At 47.7% G+C, this 14,352-nt stretch overlaps 1 long non-coding RNA gene across 1 annotated transcript; it reads right to left on the bottom strand.

The window, feature by feature from the left end:
• Window positions 1-371: 371 nt before the first annotated feature.
• Window positions 372-2,317, bottom strand: LOC113884927. The gene is made up of 2 exons (XR_003509061.1): window positions 2,102-2,317; window positions 372-601 (listed from the first exon to the last, which is right to left on the bottom strand). It is a non-coding gene; the product is annotated as an uncharacterized LOC113884927 (long non-coding RNA).
• Window positions 2,318-14,352: the final 12,035 nt, after the last annotated feature.

Here is a 14,352-nt window from a genome sequence, read left to right as displayed (position 1 = left end):
TAAGAAGCACAAACCGAATGGAAGTGAGGGCTGCAGGGGGACAGAGGAGGGGGGTTTTCTCCTGGGGCAGGGGTGGGGGCTTTCCTATGGGACTGGTGTGCTGGTGATTCTGGACCCCTGGGGTGCATGTTTGAGGGGAGACGTGGGGCAGGACAGGGTGCCCTGGGCTGGGAAGCAGGAAGGACAGCAGACAGAGGGGCTGGGGAAGGTCAGGCCCCCAAGGAACAGGGGGTCACACTTCTGGGAGCACAGAGCACCCCACCACGATTCCCCGATAGTCTGCGTGGGGAGCTCAGAGAGCATCCTCAAGGATTTCAGGATTCACCTGGGATCAGACACCACACAACAACCTCAATGACCAGTGGGCAAGATTCTTTAACTTTGAACAAAATTTATTCTGGTTTAAATTTTAGAAGCTCTGTCGAAGGGTGCAGTTTCTGTCTCCACATCGGTCCCGGCTGCATCTTCGCCTTCTTTTACCACGACCTGCAGCATTTTACTCGGGGCCGGAAACAGATGCCAATCTGTATCATGTGTCCAGGGCACCTGTTCGGCAAACAGATGCCTCCATTCGTATGGCAGCTTGCAAAATCACTTATTCCTTGAGTAAATCGTAAAAAGAGAATGAAGTGGGGAAAACGTGTCAGCAGGAAAGCGGCATCTCGAGAAGGCCAGCTGTGTCCCCTCTGAGCGAGGCCCTGGGGCTTTCTGTGCTGAGATGCGGACACGGCCTTGTGAAAACAAGATGTGAGTCCAGAACCCCGTGGACCAGCTTCCAGACAGACACTGACCCTGCCTGGGCTCTGGTGGACCCTCACATTTCCAGAACCAGAGGCTGAGGGACTGGGGTGTGAGGACCCTGGTTGTGTGCAGGGTCAGCTCCACCATGAGGGCAAAGACTGGGAAGCTCTGCTACATCCACCTTCCCACCAGGAGTCAGAAGTGGCCCCCGGGTTCTATTTTCACCACTTAGTTTTCCAACTCATGGAGTCAGTCAAGTAGTGCAGCTGAGATAGGAGGAAAAGATGCAGCTGAAAGTACGAACTGGTTAAAGAGAACTTACTCTCAAAGTAACTTAGAGCTGACAGTGACAATGGTTCAGAAAAAAAAGTTTTGTATCATCGTCTCTACTGACTCAGAAAGCTCTCAGCGCTGGTGCCAGTCAGCCCCGCTCCTCCTCCTTTTGTGGTTTCCTCCCGACCAGAGGCCTTCCCGTCTTCCTCACATGCCTTTTTCCTCTTGACCACAAGGCACCTCTGGTCCCTCTCTAGTTCCCCGTCCAGGGATAGAACCCGGGCCCCGGGCACTGAGAAGCCACATTCCTTACACCCCTGTCCTCTCTCCCTGCCACTGTGCTAAGAGTTGGGTTACAGTCATAAACAACACTGATCAGACTAGGCCTTTTCAACTTGATTTTGACATCTAATCAGTTGTCTCAGGTCTCAGTCTCCGCATCCTCTCCCTCCCTCCCTCCCTCCTTCCTTCCCCCCTACATATTTTCATCCTATTTCCGGAAATATCAAGAGTAAGATGAAAATCAGACAGCCGATCCTGCACACTGCTTTGGATGTGCTGCCTCCCAGCTGTGGAGCGAGGGTCGCATCGCCAGCGACATGTCCTGGAGGACCTTCCTGCTGAGGAGACTCAGCACGGAGCGTCCCAAGGGCAGCTCCCGAAGCCCAGGCTCAGGCTGACTCTCCTCTGGACTTGGCTTGTCACCCAGAGCCACCACCCTTCAAATAGAAAGATCTATAAAGCGACGTTCTGCGCTTCTGTCATGGGACAAAATCAAATTTCTTGCTTTTATGAAAAAGAAAACAAGGAGAGTCACTTAACAGAGGCATCTTCTGTTTCCTCCTCATGAAACCAATGAGGAGACGGGCTCAGAAGCTTTGACTCACTAGAGTGGCTTAGAAACAACCAGGAATTTTGCAGGGCCGTTCTCAGACCCCTCTCGCTACTAAGGACTCAGCACTGGCTTCTCAGAAGCATCAAATATGAAGGTTTAGTCTGACCACGTGTAGATGGGGGTAGCAGGACAGAAGGAGGTAGAAACAGGAGAGAGAGCCCACGGCTCCCCCTGGAGCTCCCAGGAGCTCACCTGACCCAGCAGACAGGACCACGAAGAGGAGCGCGAGGAGCAGGTGATGGAGCCTCATGCTGGCGTCCTGAGCTCTGTGGCTGATGCTGGAGAAGAGGCTGCGCTTGCCGCTTTAAAAAGGTGCCAGGTTCCGGGAGGAATTCTGCGCTGGCTGTGGATTTGGTTATTAGGATCTGGTTAACTGAGCCTCTTCCCTGTGTGTCATGGGAGTGGCCTTTATAGCACAAAGCAGGGGCAGTCACTTGTATGCTAATGAGGCTGTGGAAACCCCAGGAAAAGCTTTCCTGCTGCCCTTTTAACCACAAACTTCTCCTTGGCAGTCAGTTCAGCTGATGGGCAGGGGTGTGGCAAGCGGCACAGACTTGCCTGTTTCCCCTGGCAGGGGCACAGACTTCTTGTTGAATCTTCATTTACCCGTTCCCCAGCCTCACCCTCACCCTTCCAGGGCTTTAAAACTGCCCACTGTTTTCCTGTGCAGAAGGAAATGGCACCCTACTCCAGTATGCTTGCCTGGAAAATTCCATGGATGGAGGAGGCTGGTGGGCTACAGTTCATGGGGTTGCAGAGAGTCAGACATAAAAGGCAGAATTCACTTTCTTTATTTCTATACCTCCTTTTGGGCTTGAAGAAGCACAAGCTGGAATCAAGATTGCAGGGAAAAATATCAATAACCTCAAATATGCAGATGACACCACCCTTAGGGCAGAAAGTGAAGAGGAACTAAAAAGCCTCTTGATGAAAGTGAAAGAAGACAGTGAAAAAGTTGGCTTAAAGCTCAACATTCAGAAAACTAAGATCATGGTATCTGGTCCCATCACTTCATGGAAGATAGATGGGGAAACAGTGGAAACAGTGTCAGACTTGATTTTTGGGGGCTCCAAAATCACAGCAGATGATGATTGCAGCTGTGAAATTAAAAGACACCTATTCCTTGAAAGGAAAATTATAACCAACCTAGATAGCATTTAAAAAGCAGAGATATTAGTTTGCCAAAAAAGGTCCGTCTAATCAAGGCTATGGTTTTCCCGTGGTCAAGTATGGATGTGAGAGTTGGACTGTGAAGAAAGCCGAGTGCTGAAGAATTGATGCTTTTGAACTGTGGTGTTGGAGAAGACTCTTGAGCGTCCCTTGGACTGCAAGGACATCCAACCAGTCCATCCTAAAGGAGATCACCCCTGGGTGTTCTTTCGAAGGACTGATGCTGAGGCTGAAACTCCAATCCTTTGGCCATGTCATGCGAAGAGTTGACTCATTGGAAAAAACCCTGATGCTGGGAGGGATTGGGGGCAGGAAGAGAAGGGGACGACAGAGGACGAGATGGCTGGATGGCCTCACTGACTCAATGAACATGAGTTTGAGTGAACTCTGGGAGTTGGTGATGGACAGGGAGGCGTGGCATGTTGCAGTTCATGGGGTCGCAGAGTCGGACACCACTGAGTGACTCAACTGAACTGAACTGATAGTTCCTTTTGGAGAAGGAAATGGCAACCCACTCCAGTGTTCTTGCCTGGTGAATCCCATGGACTGAGGAGCCTGGTGGGCTGCAGTCTACGGGGTTGCAGAGAGTCGGACACAACTAAGCAACTAACACATACACTGTTTCCATGAAAGGCTGTTTCAGGCCCAAATAGGGACTAACTCGTTCAGAGGCAGTTTCACTCCCTGGGCAAGACTTGCTGACTCCCAGCATCCACAGAGACAGCCATGCTCTTTCTGGCCCCTGGAGCACTGAGGGAAGAGACCCAGTGGTCCCTGACCTGCTCCCCACACCAGCTAGCCTGTTATGGGATGGCATCAGCAGTCGCTGCCAAAATCTTGGTTTTCTTTGCCCACCAGAGCTGAATAAAAATTGTGGAGACAGAGTTTGGAGGAAACATAAAGATGGCTTTAATCATTAAGCCGGAAGAAGGGAGAATACAATAGGTTCCTGCCTCAAGGAGCCTGTCTCCCCTCCATCGGGAATCCAGGGAATCATACAGTCAGGGCTCACAGTCAGGGCTTGGAGATACGGGACAAAAGGTGTAGGGGTCCTGAATTCTCTCTTTTGCACTGCTGGGAAACAGTAACTAGGCCAGTGTCAGGTAGCTAGGTCTTTGGGTCTGGCAGTTGGTCCTGGTGCTTGGGTCCATTGTCCTGTGGATTTCCTGGTGACTTTCTTCCTGTAATACAAAAGGGGGAAAGCAATCCACTAGGGGTGGCTTCCAAAGAGAGTGCACCATAAAGTTAAGCATCAACATGAGGTTAAAACAGAGCAAAGAGAGGTACCAAACTACAAGGGGAGGTTTATGATGCGATAAAGTTAAGTATCAGGATGTGGCTAGAATAAGTTAAAGGATAATAGATGCAGAATGTGGCTCCTGCAGAAATGGAGGGCCATAAGTGTCAGGTGTAGTTCGCATAATAGGTTAGTCTTCTGCAAAGAAAAAACTTGGTTATCAATACAGACTGTAGGTTAGGAACAGTTCAAGTGGACAAAGACACAAATGGGAAAAAAGAAAGAAAGGGGGGAAAAAAACTTTTATTAATTCTCTGCAACACCATCACACACCTGTCTCATGAAATCTTAGTGGGACACGTGATGGGCAGATGGGTGCTCTGTTTCCCTTCATCAGACACAGAGTGGGAGATGACACTGCCACTGAACGCATGTCCCCAGCCTAGTATCACGAAGCAGGCCCAGCAGTGGAGACCCCTTCACTGGGTTGAGGGGGACCTCCATCACTAAGTAACATCCCTCACTTAGTAACATCCATCCATCTCAGTGTTGGAGAGACACTGACCTGGCTTTTCAGAAACGCTAAATCTCAGGATGGAATTTGCCATACACCTCTGAGTAGAACTCCAAGCCCTTTAGAAATGTGGGAACCCAGGAGGACCCCATCCTGAAGGAGCCCCTGGAGCTTCAGTCCTGTTCAGGTCCCCCGCTGTGTCTCAGAGTCTCAAATCTGAGGCTTGGCAAAGCCATGGAGACTGCCTCGAGCAGACAGTCCCTGGCTGGCACCCAGGGATAGGATTTTTCTGAAGGAAAATAAGTTGTCTTGATCATAGTTCCTTCTGCTATAGCTCTAAATGATATTTGAGAGAGGTAGATATCATCTACATATATATATATATATATATATATATAATTATCTATACATAAGATACATATATATATATATATATATATATATATATATGTATGTATCTGTTTGATTATGGACCTTGCAGGCAAAATCTATACTACAGGGTCAATTTATAAACATGCTATAGTACTACACTGGAGAAAGAAGTGAGACTGAATCGTTGTCTACTGTGTCTCTTCATTGAAAATGATATTTTTCAGGGAATTCTGCTTAATGTTATATGACAGCTTGGATGGGAAGGAAATTTGGGGCAGAATGGATACATGTATATGCATGGCTGAGTCTCTTTGCTGTCCACCTGAAACTATCACAATATTATTAATCAGCTATATTCCAAAGTTTTTTAAAAAATAATTTTTAAAAATGCTGTTTTACGAGACTTCCTTGAAGAGTGGGTAAGAGTCGTAAGAGTGGGTAAGACTCTGTACTCCCAAGCATAGCACATCAGGTAAGTAGATCCCACATGCCACAATTACGACCTCAGTTCAGTTCAGTTCAGTCACTCAGTGGTGTCTGACTCTTTGTGACCCCATGAACTGCAGCATGCCAGGCCTCCCTGTCCATCACCAACTCCTGGAGTTCACTCAAACTCACGTCCAACGAGCCCATGAATCCATCCAGGCATCTCATCCTCTGTCTTCCCCTTCTCCTCCTGTCCCCAATCCTTCCCAGCATCAGGGTCTTTTCCATTGAGTCAACACTTCACATGAGGTGGCCAAAGTACTGGAGTTTCAGCTTTAGCATCATTCCTTCCAAAGAACACCCAGGACTGATCTCCCTTAGAATGGACTGGTTGGATCTCCTTGCAATCCAAGGGACCCTCAAGAGGCTTCTCCAACACCATAGTTCAAAAGCATCAGTTCTTCGGCACTCAGTTTTCTTCATAGTCCAACCCTCACATCCATACATGACCACAGGAAAAACCATAGCCTTGACTAGACGGACCTTTGTTGGCAAAGTAATGTCTCTGCTTATTATATGCTATCTAGGTTGGTCATAACCTTCCTTCCAAGGTGTAAGCGTCTTTTAATTTCATGGCTGCAGCCACCATCTGCAGTGATTTGGGAGCCCAAAAAAATAAAGTGCAACACTGTTTCCACTGTTTCCCCATCTATTTCCCACGAAGTGATGGAACCAGATCCATGATCTTCGTTTTCTGAATGTTGAGCTTTAAGCCAATTTTTTCACTCTCCTCTTTCACCTTCATCAAGAGGCTTTTTAGTTCCTCTTCACTTTCTGCCATAAGGGTGGTGTCATCTGCATATCTGAGGTTATTGATATTTCTCCTGGCAATCTTGATTCCAGCTTGTGCTTCTTCCAGCCCAGCGTTTCTCATGATGTACTGTGCGTATAAGTTAAATGAGCAGGGTGACAATATACCGCCTTGACGTACTCCTTTTCCTATTTGGAACCAGTCTGTTGGTCCATGTCCAGTTCTAACTGTTGGTTCCTGATCTACATATAGGTTTCTCAAGAAGCAGGTCATGTGGTCTGTTATTCCCATCTCTTTCAGAATTTTCTACAACCTAGTAAAGCCTAAATAAATAAACAAAACAAAAATTGTTATGTTTTAGGATGCAGTTTTATGTGCAAGACCAGGCATGACTTTTCATAGAAGGGCATTTCCAAAACGGGTCAGGGTGCCATGGTGAGTTTCAAGGGAGTTTCTTGCCATGGTTCCTCACCAGTTGGAAAACGGCCCTTGTCAAGAATTGCACAAGTTCAGTGGCTTATTTTTCCTTGGCAAGCTCTAAAGATGAGTCCTTTGCAGCTATGTTAATCCTGGAGATAGCACCCAGGGCCATCTCTGTCCATCAGGGAAGGGTCCTGTTGCCTCAGCAAGGAAGTCACACACCCAAGAAAGCATGGGGTGGCTCACCAGAAACCAGAGATGAATTCATATAGAATAGAGGAAAGTGTTATATTTAGGTCAATCTGCATGAACTATTAGTTTTACCAGGTTCAAAGCGAAAGAAGGCCATGTGGATCGTGGTTGCTTCATGCCTGGGCTGAGAGGTAACTCATGGTTTCATTCTTTAAAGGGAAGATAAATGCTGTGTCCCCAAACCCTTAATCTGTGAGTAGGAAATTGAGGCAGGCTCTTTCCAGCAAAGCGTCTCAGTTCCTCAGGTAAGAAGGGGAGTCCCAGTTCTACAGATAAGGTTTTGAAGACCAAATCCCTTTACATCTATGACTCCACAAACAGGTGTTCTCAGCACAGAGCCCTGGGTGTTAATGGGCAGAGGCCATTGTCCCCAGTTCCCTTGTCCTATGGACAGGGCAGGTGCCATGGCTTCTGACAGTCATGTGGGGACCTACCCTGAGAAGGGGACCAGGGCTGGGTCTAATGCTGTGCTCTCCCACTGACATTTTACTAGTTTCTTCTTTGAACTTGTCCCACAATTATATTTTGCAATGAGCCTTGCTCAGTAGCTGGTCATTTTTATTCACATTATCTCTTTGAATTCCCCTAAACAAACCCACCAGGTAGGTATGCCCCAAGGTTTATACAAGATGGTCCTGAGGACTAGAAAGCCATGTCTGAGGCCACAGGCAAAACTGACTTAAACAGTCGATTAAAATTGGCTGCAAATCCAACAAAAAGATGTGTCCAAGGCCGCAGTCTACTAAGTGGCAGTGATGTAACTTGGAGCAAAATCGACCTCTCTTTCAATGTTCCTGCCTGCCTCCTGCAGTCACCACAGTGTCCTGAGAGCTTTTCCAGGACATTCTCCTATAACGAGAAAGCTTGAATAGCGCTGTCAAATGCCAGCTATCTGGTGCTAATGAGATCGGAATTGGGCGGGGCACAACCTTTAAAAGAATGATGGGGACTTCCCTGGTGGTCCACTGGTTAAGAATCTGCCTTGCAGTGCAGAGGATGTGGATTCAGTCTCTGGCCTGGGCACTAGAATTCCACATGAGAGAAAGAAAGTGAAGTCGCTCAGTTGTGTCCGACTCTTTGCGACCCCATGGACCTTTGGCCACCAGGCTTCTCTGTCTATGGAATTATCCAGGCAAGAATACTGCAGTGGGTTGCCATTTCCTTCTCCACATGCCATGAGGAGACTAAGCCAGTGTGCTGAGATGAATATCCTGCATACCGCAACTAAGACCTGAAGTAAATATATGTTTTTAAATCCCTTTGTAACACGGCAGCTAGGTGACACACCCAGAGGCGCTATGACAATTCCAAGGCTGACCATAAAGGTCAAAAAGGAGGTGCTGACCCAGTTCCTGGAAATCCCAACCCTTTCTGCAAAATAGCTGGAATACTCCTCTCACTCATTAGCCTATGAAATGACCCACCCCTATAAACACCGACAGCCCCATACCCTGGTGCTGGGCTTGCTTTCCAAGATGGCCCACACTCCGTGTAGTGTGTTTCCTCCCTGGATTGACCTTCCTTCACCATGACTCGCTCTTGAGCCCTGCCTGTGTGAAGCCAAGTCCCCACATTCGGCGGCCATCCCAGGGAGTCGGACGTGACCTGGGATGCGACCATCCTCTCTCACCCCACTCTCTTTCCCTCAACACTGCTGCCATCTCCTCCAGCCTCAGAGATCACTGGACCATTAAAAGAGCATCCTCTTTTCAGTTTGTTCATTGTTTGCTTTGCTGTGCAGAAGCTTTTCAGTTCGATGGATCCTACAATTTAGCTTTGTTTTTGTGGCTTATGCTTTTGGTGTCAAGCTCAAAATCATCCTTGTGAAGACCCATGCCAAATAACTTTGCTCCTATGCTTTCTTTTAAGAGTTTTGTGGTTTCAGGAGTTTTGTGATTTTTGTAAACCTTTAATCTATCTTGCATTGAATTTTGTGTAGGGTATAAGAGGTCTTACTTGCTCAACCAGGGATGGAACCTGTGCCCCCTGCATTGGAAACTTGGAATCTTAACCACTGGATGGTCAGGAAATTCCAACTGTAACTGCTAATTTGTCTGTCTCTCCGATGATTCCTGTAAGTTTTCTTTAAGAATTTTAAAATTCCTTTGCTAAGTACATTCCAATTCAGTATTCATATGTATTCTTGATGAATTAAACATTTTATCATTAGGATAAATACCCCTCTCCATATCTGGTCCTTGTCCTAAAAGTTACTTGATTGTGCTGTGCTTAGTCACTCAGGCATGTCTGACCCTTTGTGACCCCATAGACTGTAGCCTTCCTGGCTCCTCTGTCCATGGGGATTCTCCAGGCAAGAATACTGGAGTGGGTTGCCATGACCTCCTCCAGCGCATCTTCCCAAACCAGGAATCAAACCAGGTCTCCCGCACTGGAGGTAGATTCTTTACCATCTGAGCCACCAGGAAGCCTGTCAATTAACCAATACAGCCTACCACGTGTTCTTTAAATTAATGTTTCCATAGCATATCTGTCAGCTCAACAGTAAAGAATCTGCTTGAGATGCAGGAGATGCAGAGACATGGTTTTGATCCCTGGGTCGGGGGAGATTCCCCAGAGGAGGGCATGGCAACACACTGCAGTAATCTTGACTGGATGATTCCATGGGGGTCTCAAGAGTGTTGGACACGACTGAGGGTCTAAACAATGACCACAGCATATCTGTTTCCATCCTTTCATTTTAAATCCACTTGCCTTTATATTTGATGTCTCAAGTGGGTTTTTTATAGTTAATTTATATCTGATTCTTTTTTTTTTTTTTTTTTTACTGAAATGAGCATCTCTCTCCTTAAGATAGGGTCTAGAATATTAGCATCAGACTTTATCACATCAAGCTGAGCCAAAATCCCATCTAGTATCATAGACTTCATTTTTCAGTTTTTCAGAGCAGTTTTAGAATTGAACGAGAAGCACAGAGGTTTTTAGGCAGGCTACACAGGCAGGCTACAGTCAGTGGGGTCACAAAGAGTCAGCACCTCCACAGTCCACAGAGTAGCAGAGTCGGACACGACTGCAGCGACTTAGCACACAGGCACACACCCCTGATCCTGACGCCCATTGCTGGTTTTCTGTCCAGAAGTGAAGATACCTGCACTCTCTGAACTTTGACCCCACTCTCTTGGACTCAGAAGAATTGTTGGTCTGTTTGGGTTCTTCTTGCCTGAGCTTTAGGCCTGGAAATCTGTAGAGACTGGAGATGTCATAAGTCTCACTTCACTTGTTTTCTTTTCTTTTTTTTTTTAATGGTTAACCACATAACATTTAATCAGTGAATTCATTAATTTGGCTGCCTTGGACCTTAATCATGGCAGGCAGGATCTCAGTTGTGGCATGTGGGATCTAGTTCCCTGACCAGTGGTGCACCCAGGCCCCCTGCGTTGAGAGCACAGAATCCCAGCCACCAGACCACCAGGAAAGTCCCTCACCTCACTTGTTTTCTTCTCTCCTCATTAGGGTCCTGTACTGCTTATGCAAGAGTCTGAATCAGTAGTTTCACAGGTTTTGCCTGGTTCCTTAGTTGTGTACTGTAGGAGGGCAGTATAGAGTCCCATCACAGTCCATTTATTTTTTTAAATGCTGAATTCTGCGGCCCAAGCTCTTGTCTTTGAAGGTGTTCCCTTTCTTCCTGAGATAATCAGGTAAACAACTCCCCTCACCTCGGCAACATTCCTGTTCTCTCCTGGAGCTGCATGTTTCTGAATGATGCACCTTGCTTTAGTTCCTGCTGAAGATCCCAGTCCCTTCAAGCTTTCCTGTTATTTTTCTGCATGTTTCAGGGGCAGTGATGCAGGTTCTATGAGCAGGTTTCTGTCACTCTGGCTCCTTTTGCTTCCCTCCCTTTCCCTCCCCTCCTCTTTCTCACCCTCTTTCTATATCCTCAGCCTGTCTCATCTTGTGGAGGGGATACTGCTAAAGGAGAGGTAACCCAGCTCCAAGCTTGTGTAGACGGTGGTTCCAGTGAGCTGCCTGTACCACCTCATTTATTTTACCCAGCAGCTTCAGGCAGGAGGTAAGACCTTAGAAATGGGAGCTCTGTCCACTCTGCTCAGAGGGGCTCGGGAGTGGAGGCCTCTTCTGATGGACCATGGGAGGAAGGAAGCAATGGAAACCACATGGCCACTGGTCAGTGGGGCTTCCCAGAGACCCGCCATCATCACCCAGGGTCTCTGCGGAAGCTCTTCCCTGAGCCCTGTGCTCCCCGGGAGTGGCTGCCTCCTGAGCCTCCCCAGACTCCCGGGTCCTCTGCCCACCCCCAACCCCCACTCCTGGCTTCCCGGCTCTGGCATTTGGGGCCACCCTTCTTGCTCTGTGTTTCTTATCTTCTGTTCATTTCTCCCACCAGCTGTGTCTCTGTGTCAGTTATTGCAGGGTTGCAAAAGCACATGGTCCACATCATGCTAACACAACCTCAGCTGCAAGTCTGTGGCCAAGTTTTGGTGAAGAAACTTTGAAACTTTCCAAGACTGTCTTGTGTCTGTGTTGGGGGGCGGGGGCAGGGTGTTCTCAAAAGGTTCTGCAACCCAGGAAAAGTTATTTCAGAGTGTAGACACCCACAGCCCATCCCTGTGGGGCTTTCTGGGTGGTGCCTCCCATCTTTTTCCTCTTCACTTGTCCACATTTGGTCGTGAGTCAGTCAGGGTTCTCCACAGAAATAACCCATTTCTTTAAGGAATCATCTCACACCATTACGAAAGTAAGTCCCAAAACAAACAAACGTTCTGGCAAGTCCCCAAACAAACAAACAGATCCAGTGCCAGTGCGGTAGACCAGCAGGACTCAGGGAGGAGCTGATGCTGGAGTTCAATTCTGAAGGCTGGCTGCTGGCAGAATTGCTTCCCTTTGGGGGGAAGTAAGTCTTTGTTCAGAGCTTCAACTGATTGGATGAGGCCCACCCATAACACGCAGGGTTAATAATAACCTGCTTTACCAAAGTCCACTGATTTAAATGTACGTCTCATTTCCAAACATCCTCACAGGAACACCAAGAATGACGTTTGGCCAAATATCTGGGCAGCAAGGCCCAGCCGCGTCCATACGTGAGATGAAGCACCATAGGGAGGTTCTCAGGTTCGCTCTTCTCTGTCTTGTCTCCCTTTCCCTCACAGTGTGGGTTTCCAGCCATTAGAATCTTTGAGATGGACAGCATTTGTGGTCCGGTAGAGGTGAGGGGACACATGGGAGTGGTCCTCCGTCCCTCCTGTCCGGCCCATTTACCCATTTTAAAATGAGACCTAAAGGGCTCTTTTTATTACAAACCCTGCATTTTGTCTTTGACAATTTTCAATTGAAGCAGAGCTTGCATAGAGTGAGGAGCATAGATCCTGATTGTCCAGCTGGAACCCACATCCCTGTCAAACTATGGGATGGCCCCATCCAGCCCCAAGTGACCTTTACCCCCTCCCCTCCTCCTCTCCGACCCTCTCCTGCTCATCCCGCCTACAGAACTCTGTGGAATCTGGGTGGTGGGGTCAGGACATATCCTTAGCAGTGCATGGACCTCTGGCTTTGTATTCCAGTAGTTCTGATGAGTTCCCATAGTTTAATGCCAGTAGTTCTCAACTCACATGGTTTTTCATTGTAGTTTACCTTTAAATAACATTTACCCTCATCTTCACTGAATGGTGTGCATTACTCCCTTGGACTACAAGGAGATCAAACCAGTCAATCCTAAGGGAAATCAACCCAGAATATTCATTGGAAGCCTAATACTGGAGCTCTGATGCTTTGGCCACCTGATGCAAAGAGCCAACTCATTGGAAAAGACACTGATGCTTGGAAAGATTGAGGGCATGAGAAGGAGGTGGCAGAGGATGAGATGGTTGGATGGCATCACAGTCTCATGGACATGAATTTGAGCAAACTCCGGGAGATAGTGAAGGACAGAGCAACCTGGAGTGCTGCAGTCCATGGGCTCACAGAGTTTGACATGACTGGGAAAGCAACTGAACAATAACAAGAACAACAACAGTGACCTCTGGGAGGGGGAAGGGACCACGAACTTGTCTGTGTTTGGCTCCTGACAGGTACTCCATAAAGTCTGTTTCCTCAGTGACTATGGAGCCAACACTGAGAACCGAGGAGGGCTTGGTCGTTTATTGGGCTCAGATTATACATGTGGCCTCTGCAGCAGGGAGCTGGAGGCACCACCGGGGTGGCAAAGTGAGCCCAGGGCACACAGTTGGTGTCAAGAAGGGAAAACACAGAAACAAAACCCTCTCAGCCAGGACCTGCGAACCGTCTGTAATCTCAGTTTTAAGCAACTGCTCTCAACTTCCACCTCCTGTCTTTCTGGCTCAACCCTTTGTAGATGAATAACCTAGAATCTTGACCTGATGCTGCTAAGCCCCTTCCCACGCCCCAGATTCAGCCTGTTTTCAGGACGCCTCATGCACAGTGGGTCCTGTCTCCCCATTGGCCCTGCTTGGATGCCTCCTTCCCTTCCCCTCTGCTTGCCTTCACTCCCCACAACTGCTTCACTTGGCACCTTCTCCTCCAAAGCTCCTGTCAGCTCACCACGCCCACTCTCAGCTGCGAGACGTCATGCCAGGTTTTCAAAGAAAATCAAAGCAACCAGAAGTGAATTTCCCCAGTTGTGGCCCCCAAGTGTGTCTACGTCTGTGCCCACATGTGGCGTGTGATTCTCTCCAAGCTCCCTGCACACTTTCCTGTCTCTTCTCCCTGCCCCCCGTCCCCGGTCCCCACCACCTCCTTTTTCTTTCAGCATCTTTGGAGAGATTCTGAGTGGTTTCTGTTTGATGATGACTCATCTTTGTCCAGGTGAAATATTCCTGTGCTATTTTTTTAATTTATTGTATTTCACTGCTTGCTTTACACTGATTCTATTTTTTTTGTCTGTTTCTTTTTTAATTTGTGCCAGCTCTTAGCTGTTGCATGCAGAATCTTTAGTTGTGATACGTGAACTCTTAGTTGTGGCACGTGGGATCTAGTTCCCTGACCAGGGATCGAACCCATGCCCCAGCATTGGAAGCTCAGAGTCTTAACCACTGGACCACCAGGGCTGTCCCTGTACAATCTATTTTAAAGAGGTTTTGTAGGGGGGTAGACAGAATTGGGTTCCAGGCTACAGGGATTTCTTCCTATGATGAATGATTGTTACTATTTTCAATGGGTAACCAATGAGAATAACACAAATGGACCATTCACATTTTCATAACCAGATTCACAACTGCTGCCTCCTAAGCAGACTGCTTCTTACCAATGTG

This window comes from Bos indicus x Bos taurus, chromosome 27, assembly GCF_003369695.1.
Source record: "Bos indicus x Bos taurus breed Angus x Brahman F1 hybrid chromosome 27, Bos_hybrid_MaternalHap_v2.0, whole genome shotgun sequence".
NCBI classification, from domain to species: Eukaryota; Metazoa; Chordata; class Mammalia; order Artiodactyla; family Bovidae; genus Bos; species Bos indicus x Bos taurus.
Note: the sequence above shows the minus strand (reverse complement) of the source record. Positions and strands in the feature narration are given on the sequence as shown.